General features: G+C 33.9%; 1 protein-coding gene across 1 annotated transcript in view; it reads left to right on the top strand.

Moving 5' to 3' along the window:
* Positions 1–1,317: 1,317 nt before the first annotated feature.
* CDH10 (cadherin 10) overlaps positions 1,318–22,711 on the top strand; it is a 166,343-nt gene continuing 144,949 nt past the window's right edge. The window contains exon 1 of the mRNA XM_055144962.1: positions 1,318–1,866. The gene's annotated coding sequence lies outside the window, so the exon portion shown is untranslated. The remainder of the gene's footprint in view (positions 1,867–22,711) is intronic.

The following is a 22,711-nucleotide window of genomic DNA, read 5'->3' as shown; positions in this document are numbered from 1 at the left end:
TGCGTGAAACCCTAGAATGAGCAGTATTGTAAGTTACAGTGCCAAAAATGAAACCATTAATCCAAAAAGTATCACTCTCTTGAATATTTTCACTGAAAAAAAATATTTGGTAATTTGATACATAAAGTTAATTGGAGACATTGGTCACATAATACTTTATAGTTTATCAAAAACATTTTTAAAATCTAATTTCTTTCCATCATCGATTAAGTTTCTTTTCTTCTTACAATGCTGACTGTATAAGGTGACTGCAGATGTTGGAATAATCAGATATGTATCCCAGAGCTACATACGGGCTACATATTTTCAGAGCTACATATTTCAGAAAAAGTAGTAGATTGGAATCATATGTGTATGACTTTCATGTTACATCTGTATGCAAATTTTTGTTTGTATTATTAACACTGCTACTGTTATGTCTATGACTATAACTTGTCATTTAATATATCTGAGTACGATCATCTGTTTTTTAAAAAGGCATACCTGCATTTTACCTCCAAAGTGCCTCCTCCAACTTTAAAATTTTGTTTTACATTTACATGTTTTGTTTACTTTTTAAATGAATGCACATGCCGCCAGAAAAATGTAAAGATGTCCATTATTTGGTGGAGCTATACTGACATCGTTTGGTAAGCTTTGGGTGAATTTCAAGTAAACGGAGAGTTAGGTGTGGAGAGGGAGGACATTTGGAAGGTTGATAAGTACCTAGATTCACCCATTTGCGCTGACCTCTGCCACTACATATATCTGCGCTTCAAACTCACATTTCTTCTTTCTGGGAGGATAGAAAAAAAAAAGTTAAAAAAAAAAAAAAAGAAGAAGCATCCAGTGTCCGTCTTTTAATCGTCTTCATGGCATGCTTACATCACGAAGACAATTTTATCCAGCAGATATCAAATGTCGACTTAACAATGCACACCTAAAAAGCTGACAAGATTCAGCAGACAGGACTGGCTCGGGGACATTTCCAAGAGAAGAGCTGGGTAGGCTTTGCCATGCCCAGAAACAGCCAAAAAAAAAGGTGGATGGACACTCCAGAAAGTTCCCAGAAAGCAAAAAACTAAAAAATAAAAATAAAAAAAAATCAGCATAAAAAAAAAAAAGACAGTGCGCATCACCGTGGTGAAGCATCAGCTCTGGAAGCGCTTGCACTTGGCAGCCCGCTCAGACTTGGATTTCGGTAGGGGTGGGGGAGGAGGGCGCAGGGCTGTGCACGGCAGAAGTAGCTATTGCAAAGGAACTGCAAGAAAGCAGTGATGCTCGCGAGCCGCCGTGACGGACGGAGCCGGATTCGATTGGGTTGATTACCTTAGCCCGGGAACAGAGAGTCTTTCTGCCTGCGGGGGGGAGGGGACGCCTTTCACCCCAGCCCTGCGCTCCCCGGCGTCCTCCCCTCGCATTCACTTGCAAATCGCAGTGTGCAAGCTGGAGCCTGCACTTCCCTGCACGCTAACCTTCCCATGGCGAGAGCTGCAGCTCTATCAGCAGAAGCTTTCTCTGCGCCCGGGGAAGGGCTGCCCCCCTCCTTGCAGTCTTTTTTTTTTCTCTCTCTCTCTCTCTTCTCCCCCCTTCCTTGTCTGCCCTCCCCTTAATCAGAAGCACTGAATGAAAGCCAATCAGAGCTCGCTCGCCCCCGTTTTCTTCGCTCCCCTGCCGTCCAGAGTTAAAAGTGATGCTGAGAGAAAGCTGGAGTTAGATGGAAGTAGAATCGGTCATAGGAAATAACAGCCGAAAACAAACAAAAAGGGGGACAGAGTAACAATTTCTCCGGGCTTTTCTTTTTTTTTTTTAATTATTTTTAATTTTTTTTTTTTTGGCTGGAACCAACTTCAGTTATCCAGAAGCTGACTTTAAAAAAAAAAAAAGGTAGGACTTCGTCTCTCTCTCTCTCTCTCTCTCTCTCTCTCTCTCTCTCTCTCTCTCTCTCTCTCTCTCTCTCTCTCTCTCTCTCTTGCATTTATTGCATTTTCTTTCTGGTGGGAGGCGGGGGACTGGGACGCTTGCTTATCAGTTGTAATTGTAAATTATTACCCAGTGATCGTGCTTGCTACGGAAATTATTAAGCATAAAACTATGTACCGAATTCTAGAAGCAACTGTTTGGACTATCTGTAGGCTCAAGTAAATGGGATCATTTCTATATTGTGCTCAACAGTGGGTCGTGCTAGCGGAGTTCTGTGGATTCATTCACTCTGAACAGATGCTCGAAAGAGATCTGGTGGAGTGGAATTCTCCTGCCCATACTTGTTCGTCATTATTTTTTAATTCAGTGGAAGGGCTAACATTGGTGGTGTGGACTCTGACATTACTTTGCATTCGGTGTGAATGGAGTCCCAGCAGTTCTTCACAGTCATAGTTCATTGTACATTCAATACGAAGAGAAATGACAGGCAGAAGACAGATTCCTTAAACACTGTCAATGGTCACTAAGCATCTACATAAATAAAACGGATTGGCGTTCATCAAAAATAGAGCAGACATAATTCCTATGCTAATATTTTGTGTCTGTGTCAGAAGTGCAAGGGGGATGGATGAAGAGGAGAGATTAAATGCATGCAGTCAGCAGTTGCAGCATTTATTGTCTGCTGCAATAAAATCCATATTTTATGTGGTGTTAAATTAATGCAGCACATTCCAAGTCCGAATGCCTGTCCCCAACGAGAAACTACTGATAGCCCTGTTAAGTATGGGCAAAATCAGTAGTCTGAAAGTGTTTTTATGCCTTGACACTAAAATCCTGCTACCTCCTTATCATAACATTTCCAAAAAGGAGGCATGAGATGTAATATCAGATCAACATTTTCTAACTCACCTATCATCTTTTGCTTTCAAAAATCTCTTTCCTACATTTGTGGTTCTTTATCCTAGCAAAGGCTTCTATTATCCCAAGCCCAACAACTGGCCCTCTCATCTGTTAAGAGATGAAATTTTCTTCTCCCTCTCCTGGATAATTTATATTAAATATAATCTGTCCCTCTGAGGCTGACAAGTGTTCTACTTCAATGGCTAGGTTAGTGGACTTTCTCCCTCATGCCATCCCCCATCTAGCCTTTAAAACGTAGCTACAAGAGCTTCTCTGTGGCGAATAAGGCTTGGCAAGAGTCTGCTCATTTTTTAGGTCTGGTATGGTGAGGATTTTTAATTAGCAGAACTTTCATGAAAACATTATGTCATTGACAAAAGCTTTAGGTTCATGTTTAAAGTGATGAAGAGAAAGGGAGAGAGGTCATGTCACAGAGAAACAGGCACATGATAAATTGCATGGATAATCACCTTTGCCTCCCGTTCCCCACGGTCCAGTAAATTTGCCCCTATGTATGAGTTTGGAGAAATAGAGATTTCCGGGGGGGTGGGGGTGAAGGGTTTGTTGAAGCACAATATAAGCTCAGTCTGTCTGTAGCTTAAGGGCACATCCGATTTTAAAAAATCAGTGTCAAATGTTGATGGAAATGCTTCTTTCCACTTGCTTTTACTTTGTGGGGACTGTGATTTTGGAGGTCCGAGTCACTGTCTGCTTTCAGATGAAATCAGAGACTTGTGTGGTTTCAAATACTTGCTGCTAACAAATTGAGTTCCCTGGTGAATGCATGCGACTTCCTTGACTGCGATCAAGGAATAGAATTCCATATACTTCGATGTCTGGGATGAAAAGAACTACCACAGGGAAATGGGAAAAGCATATAACCCATCTGCCATCTCTACATATGCTTGCATGTGAGGTCAATGGCTAAATTGTATGGGACTTCATCTTTGGGTTCGTGGTAGTCCTAGACGTTTGTGGAAACTAGTTGTTTATTGATAAGAACAGTAGCATGCAGGCATTCTCTGCATTATCACACTGTTCGATCTTTAACTGTCATTTTCAGTAAAGAAAAAGGAAGAAAGCGGAGGCCAATTGATTTTCTCACTTGAGAGAGATACATTTCTGGTATATTATTCAGAGAGTTAGTGAAAACTGAACAATTTGCTTTTCTTATTGGACAGGAAGCATTTGAAACGGGCAGATGAATTCTCAAATAGCTGGAGAATGTTCAGAATCTAGAATGCATCTCTTGACCTGTGCTTACTTTCTCTGCGGAAAGAAGTATTGGGCAGTATACATGTTATGTGGGATATTTCTGGCCAGGTGACATATGTATGTCCTGGGTTTCTTAACCTACTTTGCAGCAAGTGAATACAGCATAGCCTCCTGGAATATGCCATTTTTATACCAGATCATTCCGCTAGGCTGCAGCACAGGGCAGCCTTGGCTTTGATGGTGCTGAATCAGCAGCAAAGTGAACCTTTTCTTGTGAAGTGTTATTATCAGTAATAGTGTTGCATAGTAAGCAATTAACACAAATCAGGGATGTAAACCCAGCTACCTCTAGTCTTGCCCTTGAATTTCAAATGCATTAGGCATAATACACTTGCATTTCTGTGTTAGTGTTTCTACCAAGCCGGATTACATTCTAATAGTGTTGCCACTTTACCTGTGCTTATGAAATACTGAAATAAGACAACCCAACAAAATTAAAAACACAGAAACTATTTCTGCAAATCATAGCTAATATTTTTAAGATATATATAATCTCCAACTTTCTGGTCTATATTTGAAAACTGCTTATGACTAACCTAAACTATTAATTGGGGTAGATTACCCAGAAAGTTTATTTATGACCCCTATAATATTGAAAGTTATGTCTGAAATAGACAGAAGTGAAGAATGAAACAGCAAGAAAAGTGCCTTCGTGTGTCTTAGGCTTATGCTGATCCATGAAGATATTGATTTAGCATTGTACTGAGTATCCGTGGGCTCTATTATGAGTATTTTGGGAAAAAAAAACCTAACAGTTCAATAGGTATGGACACCTATTTGAGAGAATGAACATAGAAGAACCTGTTTTCTTTTTCTGATATCTTCTCAGACTAATGAGTTAATCAAGAAAAAAGTTATTTATAATCATAATGAACTAAAATATGCAGATAGGGAAAATGTCCTGGGTATTTCCTGAGCATTTGTATTATGTGTACAGTATGTCACTATAATATTTTCTGCTTTCCGTCAATAACTTTCACACTCAAGCACTTACAGCTTTTTTTTTTTCACACATAAAAACTAGAAAATTTCAATCCACAAGGAATGTCTGTTTTCGAAGATAACAGCATGAGCTCAGGGTCACCTTTGTTCTCTCCTCTCTGTCTGTGTAGCAGCCTCACCTCCTTGTTAATTTCAGGATGAGACTTTGAGCCCTTTAACAATCCGGTGTTATTGTCATTGTAAGGATGTATAAAGCATATCAAACCACTTTCACATTTACCATATCTTCACGGTCATTACTCAGTACTACTAACTCAACATTATGAGAAAGTTATCCCTATATTGTTGCAATTGTAGATTTCTGAGATTGCTTTATCTTTATTGTACTACTGACACTGATCATTTCAAATAATGGGACAGTTTTTGAAGATGATTTTAGTATAACTTTCAATTAACTCTTTACTCTCAGTACAACTTTTCACAGAGAAGTAGCTTGTTTTTTTAAAAAAATAACTTAGTTTTGCTCTCACCGGTATCTTTATATTTTTATCCTATTTCTCTATTGCAATAAACCTGATGCTCCATACTATATATTACTGTTATATTTGTTAAACATCATTTTGGTGACGCACTTAATGAAAATGAACGTCAGAAGTTCACTAAAATGAATAGTATAGAATAATATTCTGCCTCATATTAGGAAATAGAATGTTAAAATGTGATTTCATGAAAGTGTTCTTGAAGTGGAGGTGTACGTCTTCTTGGAGTTTGTCATTAACTTTATAAAGTGCTTTTCCAAAACGGACCTTCTGATCTCAATTTCCATATCACGCCTTTGAGAAAGCAGTCTTGATCCTACATGATGCAGAACTGTAACATTAAATAAAATATCTTGAATTTCAGAACAGTAATTTGAAATAGGCTATATGGTACAACACATTGCTTCACAGCAGGAAATTGACCATTAAATGGCATATCCAAATACTCTAGAATACTGTGATGCTCAAAAATGTAGATGTTTCTCTTTTTCTCCATCTCTCTCTCATGCACATCCTTCCTCTCTCACTCATTCCCATCCCTTCATTCTCCTCTTCTTCACTTATAACAACCAATGTCCTTGGATGAATTTCTCATGACCTTTTTATATTACTTTATATGAGATATTTCTGTAAATCTTGTGATACTAATGACCAGTGTTCTATCATTCACTATATAATGCTTGGATTTATTCTATTATCCCTTGCATTATACCATCAGTTATACCAGAGAGCATGTTCTTTAAATTGAAAGCATTTTTCATAGATATTATAGCACCTAGTTTTTTAAGAACTGAAACAGTATGAGGTAGTTCACTGCAATAGCAAGAGAAGTATAGAAAAGTCAGCATATATAATGAAATGACTTATCTAAGGTATCAAAATGAGGAATACATTTTGATTTAGTTCATAATGATTGATTATGAATCTTTGCTGATTTACTATAATGGAAGATATTAAAATTGACTGATTCCTATTGGAAATCAACTAAACATAAACTACATGTTTTCAGAAAACAGTTTTTATTACATTTTTATTGTTGCAAAATACACATATTAAAAGATTATAATAGTAAATAAATACCAAGACTCATTATTGCTTCCAGTTGAATATTTGTAACCATAATTTGCAGTAACAACCAAGTTAAGTAAATTATGTATGTAATGAAGTGATATAATAAGTGGAAGAAAATAAAATTTTAAAGGGTTATATGGTAATTTTCTTAATTTTCAAGTAGCACTTGTTAATAGAAAAGTTAGAGTAAATTTTGGTATAGATAAATGGATAGCTCAAAGGCAAATAACATTTGCGTAAGTTTGGAATGACCTACTTTGACATTCTGATAATAAGATAAATTTTATAAATGTGACATACTCTCCTTTTTTATGTTACTCTACTCTGCATAAAATCAAGTTAAATCAGCTCTGTTAAAACTATGGTAACTTTTGGAATTTTTGAAGTTAGGACTGTTCTCAGATTTCTTTAACCAGTCTTCAAAGTTTGAATAAGTACTATAATATTTCTGGATAATATGACTTCTAACTCTCAACTCAAACTAATAGCTTCATGTTTAGACAGATTAAAGGCTTTATTTGTGTGTGTGCTTATCATCTATCTTCTACACATAAAACATTAGTTTATTTTAAATATTTGCTTCAGGTTAAGTAGACTTATAATTCTACTCTCCTAGACCTAGTCCTAATCCAATGAAGAATTTATGCTTTGATGTTTTTATGCTTTTAATATTTATTAGCTTTATCAATGACCTGATGAAAACAAACCATTGGAATAAAGTAGATGCCAAGTTATTTAATCAAAACATAAAACTATGTAAATGATAAATAAACAATAGCATAGACTAGTATAATAACATTTATATATATATATAATTTTTTTTATCTACTCCTGAAGCCTGAGAAGTTAAAGGCTATTCCTGTCTGTAGTCCTAAGGACTATAGAATACAGTCACAAAATGTGTGTACTGCCGTCCACATGACTTTTCAGTATGTAGCTTTGAAAAGTGAAAATCATAACATAAACATATATAGTATCTACATCAAGCTTCCTACATTTGAATAAAACCTTTTCCCATGAACAAGATTTCTGGACAGTCTTTATTTCTTTATCTTCTCCTTTTACCAAAGCCTTAGCTAATCTTTTGGGGGTTTGTTTAAATTTGAATCTTTAGTACTGAAATGAACATAAAAGGACTCTTTCTCTACTTCCTTGATTTTTCCTCTTTTTACTTTTTTATTGGAATGAATATTAAATTTTTTCTAAAGAATTTCTAATTAAAATAATTTTTGTTCACTGAAACATTTGGATGAATGCAATAAAGTTGAGAGCTCAGTATTATTCTCAGAATCTTATCACGAAACTTATGGAAAAGTTCTACATGCACTTTGTGTTTATTTCTAAAAGTTCACAATCTTGGGTGTAGGTATAAGTATTTTTAATAATTTTTAAAGTCCTGGGAACTAAAAAATTCTTAAATTTTTTGTTAAGAGAAATATTTTGTTTACTAAATCTTTTTTTCAGTCCTCCGTCATTGAATATACTGTTTAAAGAAAAGTTTGCTGTTTTAAGACAAATCAACACAGCCTCCACTGAGTAATCTAGTAGTGATGTGGAGTAGGAGAAATGGCAATCACTTTTTTAAAAAAAAAATTTAAGAGTAAATGTATGAATGTCATAAATAGGGTTTGATTCAAACTAGCCTCTAGTAAGTTCTTAGATTAAAAAAAAAAGTGTGAATGAGTGCATTATAGATTTCCAAAAAGTCAATGAGGACATTTGTACATAAACTCACATTTTACTAAAAATACTTATGGAATTAAAAAAATATTTGGGGGGGCTGGAGTGATAGCACAGCAGGTAGGGCATTTGCATTGCACGCAGCCGACCCTGGTTTGATTCTCAGATTCCCATATGGTCCCCCAGAACCGCCAGGAATAATTCCTGAGTGTAAAGCCAAGAGTAACCCCTGTGCATCACTGGGTGTGACCAAAAAAAGCAAAAATAAATAAATAAATAAATAAAAATTTGGGGGCTGGAGCAATAGCACAATGAGTAGGTCGTTTGCCTTGTACGAGGCCGATCTGGGTTCAATTCCCAGCATCCCATATGTTCCCCAGAGCATTGCCAGGGATAATTCCTGAGTGCAGAGCCAGGAGTAACCCCTGAGCACCGCCTGGTGTGACCCAAAAAGCAAAAAAGAAAAAAAAATTTGTAATAATAGGCCATATACTCAGATAAGGAAAAAATGCTTAACATTGTCTGATTAAAAGTTCTCATACATATTTAATCTTTAACATATGTTATATCTTTCTTTTGCATTCTCACTATAAATTGAAATTATATCCTGATATCTAAGCAATAACTTGCTCATTTTCTAATCAGGTTCTAATTAACTTAATTACTTTGGGACAATGTTACTGCAAACTATTCCACCCAGAGATAGAAGGAAGAATCTAATACAAATTTGCCTGAGGAGCTCAAGTTTTCACATGAGATACTCAGAACTGAATATCATATAAAGCACAATGTTTTATATTATTATTAAAATACTACTACTAAGATACCATTATTATTAGATTATTTAAATATTCCTGTTTTTATGGTGTAATGAATTAGGTGTCAGAATATTAGTGAGTAGTTTCTGCTTCTTCAATTAACAGACTTAAATTTTGATTATCTATTATATTAACTAGGAAGAGTCCTTTGAGTATCTACGTTAGCTTACTCATTCTTTTGTTCTTCCTTTAGTCAACTTTAATGTGTCTAATGTAAAGCCAACACTCATGAAATCTCTACCCTCCAGATTAAATCATGGGAGGTAGAATTGACAGGGGAGATGAAGAGGGATGATGAGAGAGGGGAGGGAGGAGAGTGGGAGGAAAATATAAGATAAAACATCTGCTAGATTTGGGAATTTAATGATTTTAAATGATCATCATAGTCCTATTTTGATAACCATAAAAAGAATGAGGAGTACTCACTTCTTAAGTGAATACTTTGTGACTCTAGCTGTGTATTTTTAAAAAAATTGAATAACATGAGGTGTCACATGACATTTTTACAGAAAATATTACAATGAGTTAATAGTTCTGTTCAAGATACATTTCATTCTGCGGAGTCCTAGAGGAGGATTTTGAGTTATTGCTTCAATCAGCAGCAGCCATCTTGGCTGATTTGTGGTACTTTCCATTTGCAGCTAACCACTTAGCATCTTGCAGAAAGAGAAAACTATCTGGCAAAAAGCACGGACTCAAATTCATCCTTCTAGCCTAAATACAAAGTATGTATCTGAAGAACAGGTGGACCTCAAAGTTCTATTGCTAAAAATTCTTAGGAACAGAAGCTTTTCCACCCGCACACATAATTAAAATATTCATTCCATAGAAGCCACCAAGTTTTAAATTCGGTCACTCTGCGAAATCTTTCCTTCTATATAATAGTTTGTTTTGTGAGGACGGCCAGTGAAGGTTATGCTTAACAGGGAGACCACACAGTGTAGGCTACATGCCAGAACATTCCAGGGACATGGTGTTTTGTTGGTGTTGAACACGTAATGTCTTTACAACCAATATTCTACCAAGGATTTCTGATGTATAAAGCATGGACAAGGTGTCAGGTTTTCTGAGTTAAAACCCCAACCATTTTACCTCCCACACTTAATATTTAATTTGTGGGGTAGTTTTTAATCTTTAAAATGGAGTTAAAAATTTATATTTATCTAAGAGTGAAATTGTCTCAATTAAAAAGAAACAATGCTATAAAAGGCTGACAATCCATAATAGATAACACATATTGCAGTATTACCAACTAATGTTGCCACCTATTATTTTTATTTACATTATTATTAGACAAACATTTATGTGATTTCACTTTTTTGTACAATATTGATCTTGTTTCATTTTAACTACAGCATTGTAGGATTTGGGCTACCACTTTTATGTCTTTGAATATTTTAATATGTGTAACCTCTTAACAGGTTTGCTGATGAGTTGAAGTGAGAATCCTTGCTGTTTTTAATCTGATTTTGACACTACTTCTAAGTACAACATCAAAAATTCCTTGTTCCAAATACGTTCTTGCTTGTAAAGCAAGACCGTGAGAACCATATGATCGCCAAGCACACAGTTCATTTATCGTTATAATTAGAAAGGACTTATACTCTATGATTGTAACTAGAAAGGGTTCAAGATATAGATGTCATAAAAGTATTCATTGTCTAGGATCGTGGAAATGTCATTTGCACAAAGAGAATGTCACCCGAAAACTTGAACGTTGCATTCTCAAAATCACATACTGTGGCGTGAACTAAAGAATTAATGGATATAAATTCTGGACATTATGTGAAGGACCCAAAAATGGAGAGAGAGGAGGGAGAAAGCATTAGAAAGATGGAGACTAAATGTTGTGAGTTCCATAAGCCACATAAACTCACTCAGGTGAAACATGAACCATTTCTGAATATACTGCAGTAATGACGCCTTTCTCAGATTCTCCTTCTTGAGGTCAGTGTAATGAGAATTAGAACGAGAATGATGAACAGAGGCAGCGCATTCCAGAAATAGTCTCATTAAAGTTTTGATACCTATAAATCTCAAGAATAATTCTGCAGTCTATATTACAAGCTGAAAGGTCAGTGGGCTAGACTGGGTCCCAGAAATTGTCTGATGAAGACATAGAATCTGCTGAAAAGAGTGAACATTTTAACAAGTTTTATTTAGATCACCCAGTCTCTTCATTCTTCACATTCAAGGTGATATGAAGATCAATTTCATGTTACTCTTCCTTCTTTTTCTTTTTTTGTCTGTTTGCTTCTTTCTTTTAGTGTTCCTATTCCTGTGGCAATTAATGTAGCCTCTGGAATGAATTTTTGAAATTGTATAAACAAGGCAAAATAGTTGGGTCATAAAACACATTTCTAGGAGCCACCATTAATAACTTAATAAAATGTTTATTTTTAAAATCCACATGGTATTTTATTACACTTTTCATTTTTCAGTTTATTTATGTCAGGGTGATGTAATATATTTATTTTAGAAACTCACATATTAAGGCATATATTTAACACTTTAGCTTATCCACCCACATGTAAGGTGAGGTGAGATGTGATGAGACAAGTAGTTAGCCAACAATTATAATCTAATGAAGATAGTAAATATAATTCCTAATTTGTAATGGACATAATTTGTACTTAATCTAAGCAGTATTTATGAAATCAGTCGAGTCTTAATATACTTAAATGGTATTTATGTGTGTTATTAGTGTTTATTTTTCCTTACAGCGTCTAATATTTAGCTAACTGATTTAATTTGGCTGAAGAACCAAGATGACTTTTAAAATATCCAACTAATAATTCGTGCTTTAGTTTTCTTGATTTACTAGAAAGTGTATATTAAGTCTTAGGTCTTTCAGGGACAAAAAAAAAAGAAAGAAAAAGAAAACAAAAAGGGAAGTACATCTTTTTACTAAAATTTTAAAGTTCTTTCATTATGCTTGAGAAAATATTGGTTAATGTGCAGATACATTCTATTCATTACAAAGGCAATCAGATGAAGGTGAATTTGTGGTAAATTTGGGTCCAGATTAAATTCCCCAAACTTTTCAACAGTTAATGTTAAGTAATTAAACTAGAATTTTTTTTTAATGTTTCTTCAAATTCCTGAGAGTTTTCAGCCATTAGATTCTTTTAAATGCATTTAAAAATAATCTGCATGTTCTAACTGGAACAAGATATTGAATTGCTTGTGTGTTTAGAAATATTGACCCATTTACAGGGTAAATTGCTGCTAGTATATCTAGTTTAAAATTCTGTTCAACTATCAAAGGTAAAATAGCATACTTAGGTGGATAGAGCCACCTTGTGGTTTATTGTAGCATACTGAGGAATTTCCCAACTGAAATTTTCCAGTTTGTCTGGATTAAAACTACTATTTTATTATATTAAATACAAAAATGGTAGTGTTCAAGTGAAATGTGTTCATTACTTATATACTTTTAAGTCTATATAAATACAAAAACATTTCAAACATTCAAACAAAATATGTATAAAATACTTTTGAAGCCAAGTATAGTTTATAAACTATTTTAATAATCTGTGAATCCACAAGTAAACTTGATTGATGACTTGAAAATGACTCTATGTAAGGCAAAATTTCTTCCAGAATATTCTGGCAGACACACAAAGACATGAAAAAATGCATTATTATTATTTTTCTGTTTTGTAAAACTCAAGTGAAAGTATGATGCCCTAATCACTGATTTTTTTTTTTGGTAAACCTATTGAAATTTAAGAGACCATTTTTTGTACTCTAGTATTTTATAAATTTATGGACTATTTGCATTTTTATTTTATATATATATACATTATTCACCAAATACGAATTTTCTTTGACTGTGTGTAACCTGATAGCAAAATCCCATGGAAACAGGGTCTGTAGCTACTTCATTTCTAACTTTTTAATGGTGTATCTAAGAATAAAGGTTACAACTACATTTCAATACCTATAATAAATTTTTGCAGATTTTAAAATTTGGAACAGTTAATGATGGCCTGTATGTACCTACTCTTATTACTTTCTCACATAAAGGGAAAAGTAAATTAATTTGATAATGATGAATTTCTTTGCACATAACCTTACAAGTAAAGTAGCAAAAATCTTTTATCTGATCCATTTCTACCATCTCCAGTTATACCTAAAGCTATCTCTTTTTTCCCCATTTCCCTTTCTCTCTCTCATTTCCCCGTCTCTTTCTTCTCTCTCTCTTTTCTTTCTCTTTCTCATTTCTCCCTCTCTTTCTTCTCTCTCTCTCTCTTCCTTGACTGGGTCTCTATCTTTATTTATGTATATGTAAACCATTTATGTTCAATTTCTAAAATAATACAGTTCATTTTCATCAACATTTTTGTTAGATTTTAAATGACGTGGTAAGCTTACTGACATAAATAGGCAACAAAGTGAAAAACTCCTGAATTGCCTCTCTGGGGCTGTGGGAAGTTTAATTTCAATGAAAAGAGGACAGTTCAATGATGTTTGAAAAGAAATATATAAAATCCAAGAAGCTTTACAAATATGATTTCTTTTTATGTGTTAAAAACCTGTGTAGTTCATCTTTATAAAGCAAATTATTTTCTCTTTTTCTATTTTGAATGTGCCAGGCTGCATCTTAATGTAAAACAAGTGGTCAGAGCATACAATTTCTCATGCACAGCCCAATAGTCTGACTGAAAACAAAGATTACTTTGCTTCCCATTAGACCATGTTCTCTCAGTCAACAAAAGTGCTTCTATTCTAGGAGATATTACTATTGATTTGCTTTTATTCTTGAGACTGCTAGGGTTTTTTCTTCTTTTTAACTATGCAATGTCGTACATTGTTTATTATTTCAAGTAAAAAATATAAAGTATTTATTTCAACTCCATAAGGGAGAGAGACATTAAAATTGTTCATTTCAGAGTTTGAAAATGTTTAAAATTTAGATGAAATCTTTTGGTGGTCATATTTACATTTAGTGCTGTTGCTTAGGGCATAATTCTGACAGAATGAATGTAAATGGGAAAAAAATCATAAATATAGAAAGAAACATATGAATACACCTCCTCTGCTTGGTAAAAGCCAAGAGACAAATCAAAGCACTTTTAGCAATGATTTTATGGTTTCTTCTGAGTTTTAATCTAAAACAGCGTGCCATTTTGCCTGAGATATATTAACTTCAAGTGGTAAGGGCCAATCCCATCAGAATCCACCATTCTGAGACCATTTTAAAATTTTATGCTTCTCCCAAACCCCACCTGACCGAACTCAGCCTGAAAATACATTATTTATAAATATTATTTTTTCTTCAAATATGATCATTTAAAAAATCTATAGACTTCTAATACTTTATATAGTCTAAAATTTATCTGTTGATTCCAATGAATACTCCAGAGAAAATACGAGAAATATCTTGCCTTTACAACATACCATAATTTAGAGATCTTTCCTTTATGGGACCCTTTCCTTTATGGGATATAATTACGGTACGTAAAGAACAGTCCTTTAGAATAAATACATTGCACAGTGTCTAGTCTTGCTTATAAGATGAATGGGGTGTTAAGGGAATGTAAGAAAGGGACAAAGAGATTTATGGACAGGAAAAATGAAAGGTGACTTGAAAGATGACTATTTCCTCACTGGTTATTAAAAACAAAACAAATTTTCATTATGAAAAATGCAATATGGAATTTTGGTGTTCCATATTGGAAAAAACATTGGTTTTTTTTTCATAACAAAACCAAGATGTAATGAGAAAACATCAAGGGCTAGTGAGCACGCCTTGAATGCATGGGCCCGTGTTCAGTCTCCGTCACCCATGGTCTACTTTTCCCCCCTTCACCCCACATCACTGGGGATACCCCGCTCAGCCTTTGAGCACAGCTTGTAGTCACCCCAAATCCAGCGTTGCTACTTCCAATTTGGCAAAAGGGAAACTCCTATAGCCAAGGAAAAAGTTGAGAGAGGCAGCATCTGGTATCTCAGAATTGATTGAAGGGGAAACAATCAAATACGTCAAATCGTTATTATTAAATTTACTGATCACAAGTTACTTCTATGGTGTTTCCCTCCGGCTAGATAATCTCACAAATTACAATATTGTTAGGTAATTATGATGAACCGTATCATCAAAAGGTACTATAAGGTTAAAGATGAAAGCCTATGCCAATCTTAGACTATAAGTTCCTGGAGGGATGAAATTCAAGCTAAGCCTACTGAAATTAGGACACTCAACTACCTTTAAGATTTTCTTTCACAAATGTGTGTGTGTGTGTGTGTGTGTGTGTGTGTGTGTGTGTGTTGTTCTGGTTTGTTTTGATACCATCCCCTGCTGTTCTTAGGGCTTGCTCCCGGATGTTTGCTCAGGTATCTATCTCTTCCTGTGGTGTGTTGGGGATTGAAATATTTTTAGGTACCTGTAAATTGTACCCTCTCTGGCCCCTTGCATAACTCCATTTTGAGAGATTTTTCTATACAATGGCAAATTGTTCTCACTCCACACTTAGGCCAATCTATATAGAATTTTGTTTGTATCATCAGTCAGCTTGCAAATCTTGTCCAAGTCATTCAATTTAATTTTACTTAAACTGAAGTTTAACTAGAGAAACTTTATTTTCCTCCTCTGGAAGATGGGATAGTAATGTCACTACTTCCAAAACCCTATTAAAAGGGTGTAGTGAACTTATAGAGGATTTGCTAGACTTTTTGTTGTCCACTATCATATTTTAGTATGTTACTTTCATGATAACTGCCGTTGGGCAAAGCCAAATTCTTTACCTTAACTTGATTTAGTACTTCCTTCTGCTTTTAAGTAATGCAGAAATACTAACTAGCACTTATTTCTGAGAGATCCCCTTATTTGATAATTATAGTTATATATATATATATATATTTTAATGTTTCTACCTTGTCCCCAAATTCTTCCTGCTGATATACTCATATTTCTCATGGGAACTTCAGATTTTAAAGTTTTCTTCTCTTTCTAGAACAGTTTGTTATTTTTAGATTCATACGGTTCTTTATCTTTCTTATCTAAATTCACGTTTTAAAAATATATAATTGCTTTCTTTAAATTCCAATCATTTTGATTTTTATCATTTCCTAAATACTTAATTTCATTATCTCCTGTATATTATCAAGTGCAGAGAAAGCAAATTCATGCATCAAGTAGAATTCACACTATGTTTTAGGCTTTATAGATCAATACAGTACCAGATAATAAATGCTTAAGTAATGAAAAGCACGAACTCTATTCCACTGTACAATAATCGCTATCCTTTCATTGAAAACAGTTTTTTAAGAGTATAATCTCTCTATGGTGGTTTTGTATTGTACTTAAACTTATGATTGATTGATTATTCCTTCTGTTTGAAAAACTGACCCTGTACCCTGACATAAGACCTAAGATTTAGAATTATGTTATATCTATCTGATACAGTGGTTGAATTATTTTAATATACATGCTAGAATAAGACTGTACCTCAAAAACACCATCCTGTTTTTGTTTGAGAATATAAACATGCTAAAATGTATCACTTTAAAGGCAAATTTTAATAAATGTTTTGAAAATAACAAATATTCTTAAAACTAAATGCATGAAGGGACATTTTTCATTTTGAAATATACAAAGTGTTAGAAATTTAGGAAATGGATTCTTGCTTTATGGTCAATTATTGTTTTTAGCACATTTATGTAGAGCTTTTTATTGTACTCTAAGATGAATACAGTAAAAAAAAATGTAAGAGACAGATTATTATTACAGAAAAAAGTAGTTCAAGTGTCCTGGGGTGATAAATAACTAAGTGCTAATGACTAACTCAGATCATCAGGATGTCAGAAAGCTGAAGTAATGGAAGAGATGAAATCTTTCAGGGAGTTGTGTGTGGGGGGGGACGTATACAATGTATATATTTAACAGGAAGGCTTGGGTGGGTTTGGTTAGTTACTAAAGAACCAAGCTGCATTTGTGAGAAGAAAATCATAGTCCTGAATAGTATTAAATACATGGTTAAAGGCAATTAAGACAAGGCTGACAGTTAAGAAATTACAAATACTTTAAAAATAAAGTATTCCGTGACATTGGCATTTTGTATCTGTCAGATGGTACTGTCAATACAAATTCAAATGCTTCATGGTCATCCAAAATAGTTCTCCAAGGTAAACCAGACTAAGAGTGCTGGCGGAATTATGCTAACAAATAAAAATGTGTCTTGTTCTGAACATTCCTCATTCTTCCCCATTTTATTTTCATGTATTCTCTTAAGAAAACTTGATAAATAGGATTTCCCCCACTCACATACAGCTCTACATGGTTTGGTTGCTATCTAGAATCATCTTTCACGGATGACTGGCAATTGTTTCTAATCTATTCTTACCCAGGTGTTTGTTCTATTACACTGGACCAATCAAAATGAATGATGGTCATAATAATCACTGAGCATTTTAGTTTGTCGGTTTAGTGTAATTTTTCCTCCAGTGCAGAGTCATTTGTGTGGCTAGGAGTTACTTATTTCAAGCTGTTTTGCTTTTATGCTGAGAAAAACCTTGTTATTAATCTTATATGAAGATATTAGCAAAATTCATATTGGAATACACCTCTTGAAATTCCCATTTCTGTGTTTTTACTACCATGCTATCAGAGTTGTCAAAGTTTCCCTCTCTGCGAAATGAAAATTTGGACAATATCGACTTTTTTCTAATATGTATATAAATATTATAAATATCAGTATATGTATATATAATTGACTAAGGAAGTGCATGCAATGCACTGGTGCTCAGTGGTAGAGTTGGATGCAATCCATATAATATCATAATTAGAGCACTTACTGTATATTTACTGATACTGATAATTTGTAGATGTTAAGTGTGTTATACGTTTTTCAATTAATTTGTTTTGGTTTTGTGGCCCCACCTGGCCTGTTCAGGGCCTCTTACTGGCTCTGCCCTCAGGCATCCCTCCTGGCAGGGCTCTGCAGATAATATGGACTGCTGTGGATCACACTTGGTTGTTCCCTGCAAGGCAGAGGGTTCCCCACTGTGCTATCTTTCTGGCCCCTTTAGTTTAGTTTAAAGGACTTTTATTTGCCCCACCCAAAATTTTAATGCATGTGATTAAATGTTCACAATATCCACAATAACAGCAATTCTCATTTATTGAGGATATTCCTAGACACTTGGGAGAGTAATGAACTCCTACTATTCTTGAAAATATTGAAGCAGTGAGAGAAACAACTTCATCATACTAACTTGACAATAAAAACTACTTGTGAATGAGATAAATAAGGCAGATAGGTTGGGCACTTTTACAAACCATAAAACTAGTGTGTGTGCCTATTTACCTAATATTAATAAATTAGATAAATACATTTATTATGTTTCTTTAAGTAATATACTTTGTTGTATACTGTAACTACTTCTGGGAGGATGGGATATGCAATATATATTTTTTAACTACTAACATCCTTATTATAAGATTTTTATTAGTGACTTCTTTGTTTTAAAAGAGAAAAATAATACTATGACATATTTTAAGTATCTTAATTTTATTAATATGTATCTTGAATTGTGAATACTTATTAATTATAAAGAGAGACTTTTGTTGTTGATAGGAATAGTTTCACTTAAAAAAATAAAAAATCATCTATGAATTTCTCTGTGTGCTTCATATTATGCTCAACATTATAGTACAGCTTATTTTTTAAATGCACCAGCTAGTGAAAAAAAGCATATTATATTTTTTGTAAGCACATAGAAATTTTTGAAGTGTACATAATAGTCACGTGGTTGATTTGAGTAGTGATAATTTCCTGTGTAGACAATCAAATAACTGTTTTCAGTGTCTATTAGAAAGTGTTATTACAAATATGGGTAGATTATTTAAATTAAGATTAATTAATCTTTATAAAACTTGTCATCCCTCATTAAGTCTATTGAATACATTGAAAAAAATAAAAGATTCTGAACTCTTAAATTCATCATTATAATGTAAATTTATACACTTATTGACTCCAAATAATGGTCTTGAGGAGATGAACTAATAGTTCCATGAATATACATGCATAATTCTCAGAGAGTTATGTTAAATTTAGTATCCATAACCAAAAAGGCAAATATCACTGATTTATTTTTCCCATGAGTCTTTAACAATTAGTATTATATATTTTTAAAATTCACTGTTAGAAAATCATGTGGAGTATGTGATATGAATCACTTTCTGGTGACACAAAGTTTGAAAACTCAGGCTCTTATAAGGTAAACTGAGTATGTTTATTATAATTACATGCTTAAGGTCAATGACTAATTTTGTAATAAATTACTCTCATGCCATTTTATGACCCTCTTTCCATTGTGACTTTTGTCAATTTTTTGTCTCTATCAAATTTCTGAAAACAAGGCATCAGAGGCAAACTTATTTTATGGGTTTTTTCCAAGTAAGCTACTAATAATGTAATGAAGTATAAAATAATTTGAAATTTTTGTCACAAGAGAAAAGTCAGCCAAATACTTAATTTGATTTTTATGTATCTGTCTGTAAAGAACTGCATTCTTAGCTCTGTGTCATATTTTTGCTTCTCATCCACTTAGTTTTGTGAACCCTAAAGTGGTACAGATAGTTAATGTTAATTTCAGTGCTTTGTCATCTGAATTTTTCTTGCAATGATTCTTACTGTTTTATTGCATAATAAACACGAATATATTGTTAAATATATAATTTCTTAGTAGTTTATACTGAATTTATAGACATTCAGTATTTAATCAATCAGCATTAAAATATCATGATAAGGGAACACGATTCAACACTCAAGCCACAAATAAAGGTGGAACTTTCTTCCCATGCTTAGCAAACAACTCAGCAAAACATAATGCCTGAGTAAGATAACTGTTGTATGTTCAATAGCTAAGATTTTATTTTTATTTTTTTTCCTTTTTTTTGTGGAGGGGTCACAACTGGCGATGCACAGGGCTTACTCCTGGCTTTGCACTCAGGAATTACTCCTGGCAGTGCTCAGGGGACCGTATGTGGTGCTGGGAATCAAACCTGGGTTCGCCGCATGCAAGGCAAATGCCCTACCCGCTGTGCTATTGCTCCAGCCCCAAAGATTTTATTTTTAAATGTTATAAATTCCTTGATATAAGAGCAGCTTATTCATTTACATATTGTAAAGCAGCCACACTCTTTTCCCTCCAAATTAGGTTTTTAGAGGTATCACTTTAATAGTATTTTTTGTACTTTCAGAGCCCCCATTACCAGAGGGTCAAGGTCCTCTAGACTTTATGACAAGTTCCTTCCCAATCCTGTCCCATCCTCAGTTCACAGTTATATTCACTAGATCTCAGTAAGAGCAGTTATAAGACTCTAAACACAAAGAGCCAAAGAGAAAGTTACAAAATAATACAAAATAATGTTTTTTTTTATGCGTTAAATGCCACAGTGCAGATCTGGTGATTAGCCTTGGTATATTTTTGAGAACATCACATTATATGTGTGTGTTCAGGAACATAACTATTTCACATCTAAAAGCAGAGATTTAATTGAAACACACAGAGAAAGCATTCTTAAAGTTGAAAATGTTTTGCCATATTTTTATAATAAGTCACTTAGAAATTTGACCTTGTTTAAAGAAAATATATGCAAGACTTAGCTATGTAGTAACTGCATGTGAAGTATTGTACCAGTTTGTTTTGTGTGTTTTGTTTTTGTTTTGTTTTGTTTTGATTTTAGCTTAAGCTACTGACACCTGATTATTTAAATGTGAAATATTCAAGCTTTATTTTTTCAAATGCAATTGAAAAATGAGAACCCTGTGCTTTACAAAGATTAAAGCAGTATTAATGGTATATTGTGCCAATTGCCTTAAATAGACTGAATTGATTTATTGTAAGTTTTTTCTCTAAAACTTTTATGAACCTATTATATTTTCGGCTTGTGTTACTTCCATGAGCACTCTACCTAATAAATAAAGTAGTATGGCACTTCCCATTATTTGTCCTAAATTTATCTCTTTTAAACTTCAAAGAGTGCCCTTAGCCCTTGTATAAATGAAGTTTGGGGATAACTTGGCTTTCACACTATCCACCTTCTTTGTGATTTAATAGATGTCAGAGTTTCTAGATGGAAGATTCTAATCTTTAAATTCTTCCTCTAAAAAGCTACTCCATTTCTTTAATAATAGTTTAGGTTGTCTTTCTGGGGTTGTTTTCTAGCTTCATTATATTTCTTTGAGGTAACACTGTCATTATTGTGAGAACAGTCAATCAAGTGGTTTATAAATCTTTATACAAAGAGTGAGCCATGCACCTTACAGCATCTAGCTCTCCCCTTTCTATTTATTAAGGGATCTTTAACATAATGCCATGATAGGTCTTGTCTTTCTTTTTATTTACCCAAAACTAGCAATTTAGAAGAGTGGACTTCTAAGTTCCTTTCAAATTCTAGAATCCCAGAAATGAAACAATAAAATATTATATATATGCATATATTATATATAATAGGAATTGGGCGTCCAGAGAGATGACTCAAAGGCTAAATTCATGCTTTCAAGTATGAGCAGAGTTCAACTCTGGGAGTGACTTCTGAACCCAGATCTGGGGATAGCCCTGAGCATCACCAGATATGCTCTCCCATAAAAAAGAAGTAAAACTAGAAATTAAAAATTGTTTATGAGAAGGTTAATGAGGCGGGAATACAATAAAATGATTTGATGCACACTTTTGTGGTGCATACTGAACACACACATGAAAATGTGTGAATACTATGATGAATACTATGAAAATTGCTATGTATCAGATTTAAAAATGCAGATGCTGTACTCTACACCCATCACCTCCACTGTCTGTCATGGGTCACCACATTTTAGCTATTTTTTGGTGGTGAGTAGTGGGCCGTGATGCTCAGGGGACTGTATGTGGTGCTAGGGGTCGAACCTTGGTCAGCTACATACAAGGCAATAGACTTAGCCTCTGCGCTATCTCTCTGGACCAATTTTAATGGTGTTTTAATGCCTCATAGAGAGTCGAATCCCACCCCACCCACTGTTTACACCATTTTTGCCCATTTTAATTAAGCAATTTTCAGTAAGATTTGGTACTCTTTGGTGATTTATTAAAATAATGAGATTGGAATAATTGGTATCTAAAATAAACAAAAATCTATGGAATTAATATTATAAAATGGGATCAGGCAGAGAAAAATCTAGATTCAAAAATGCTTATATATAACTGATTTTAAAAAATCAGTTAGAAAAATTAAGAGTAGGGGAAATCATTTACCTAAAGGCAGTTGCTTCTTCAGCTCTTCTTGATGACTTGGGGTTTTATCCCCTACTATGCCTTGCTTGTAGCACCTAGTGAGCTCTCAAAAACAAAACTGAACAAATTGATGTTGTGTGGACTTCTAGCTCGATCCTGTTATTTTCCCCTTTTTACATGCTGCTATATTTTGATAGTAATGTGGTAAAAATGTATTTTGTCAGAATAAAAAAAAGTGAACTTTGATTTCTCAGTAGATAGGTGCAGTTCAGCAACATGCAAAAAATGGTTTTGAGTGATGTATTCTTCATTTTCATCACTTGTGTAGTTGACAGTTGTGTGAGGTGGGAAAAAGAAAAGCAT

The sequence above is a fragment of the Sorex araneus genome, chromosome 1 (genome assembly GCF_027595985.1).
Source record: "Sorex araneus isolate mSorAra2 chromosome 1, mSorAra2.pri, whole genome shotgun sequence".
In the NCBI taxonomy this organism is placed as follows: domain Eukaryota; kingdom Metazoa; phylum Chordata; class Mammalia; order Eulipotyphla; family Soricidae; genus Sorex; species Sorex araneus.
This window is presented reverse-complemented; position numbering and strand designations above follow the sequence as displayed.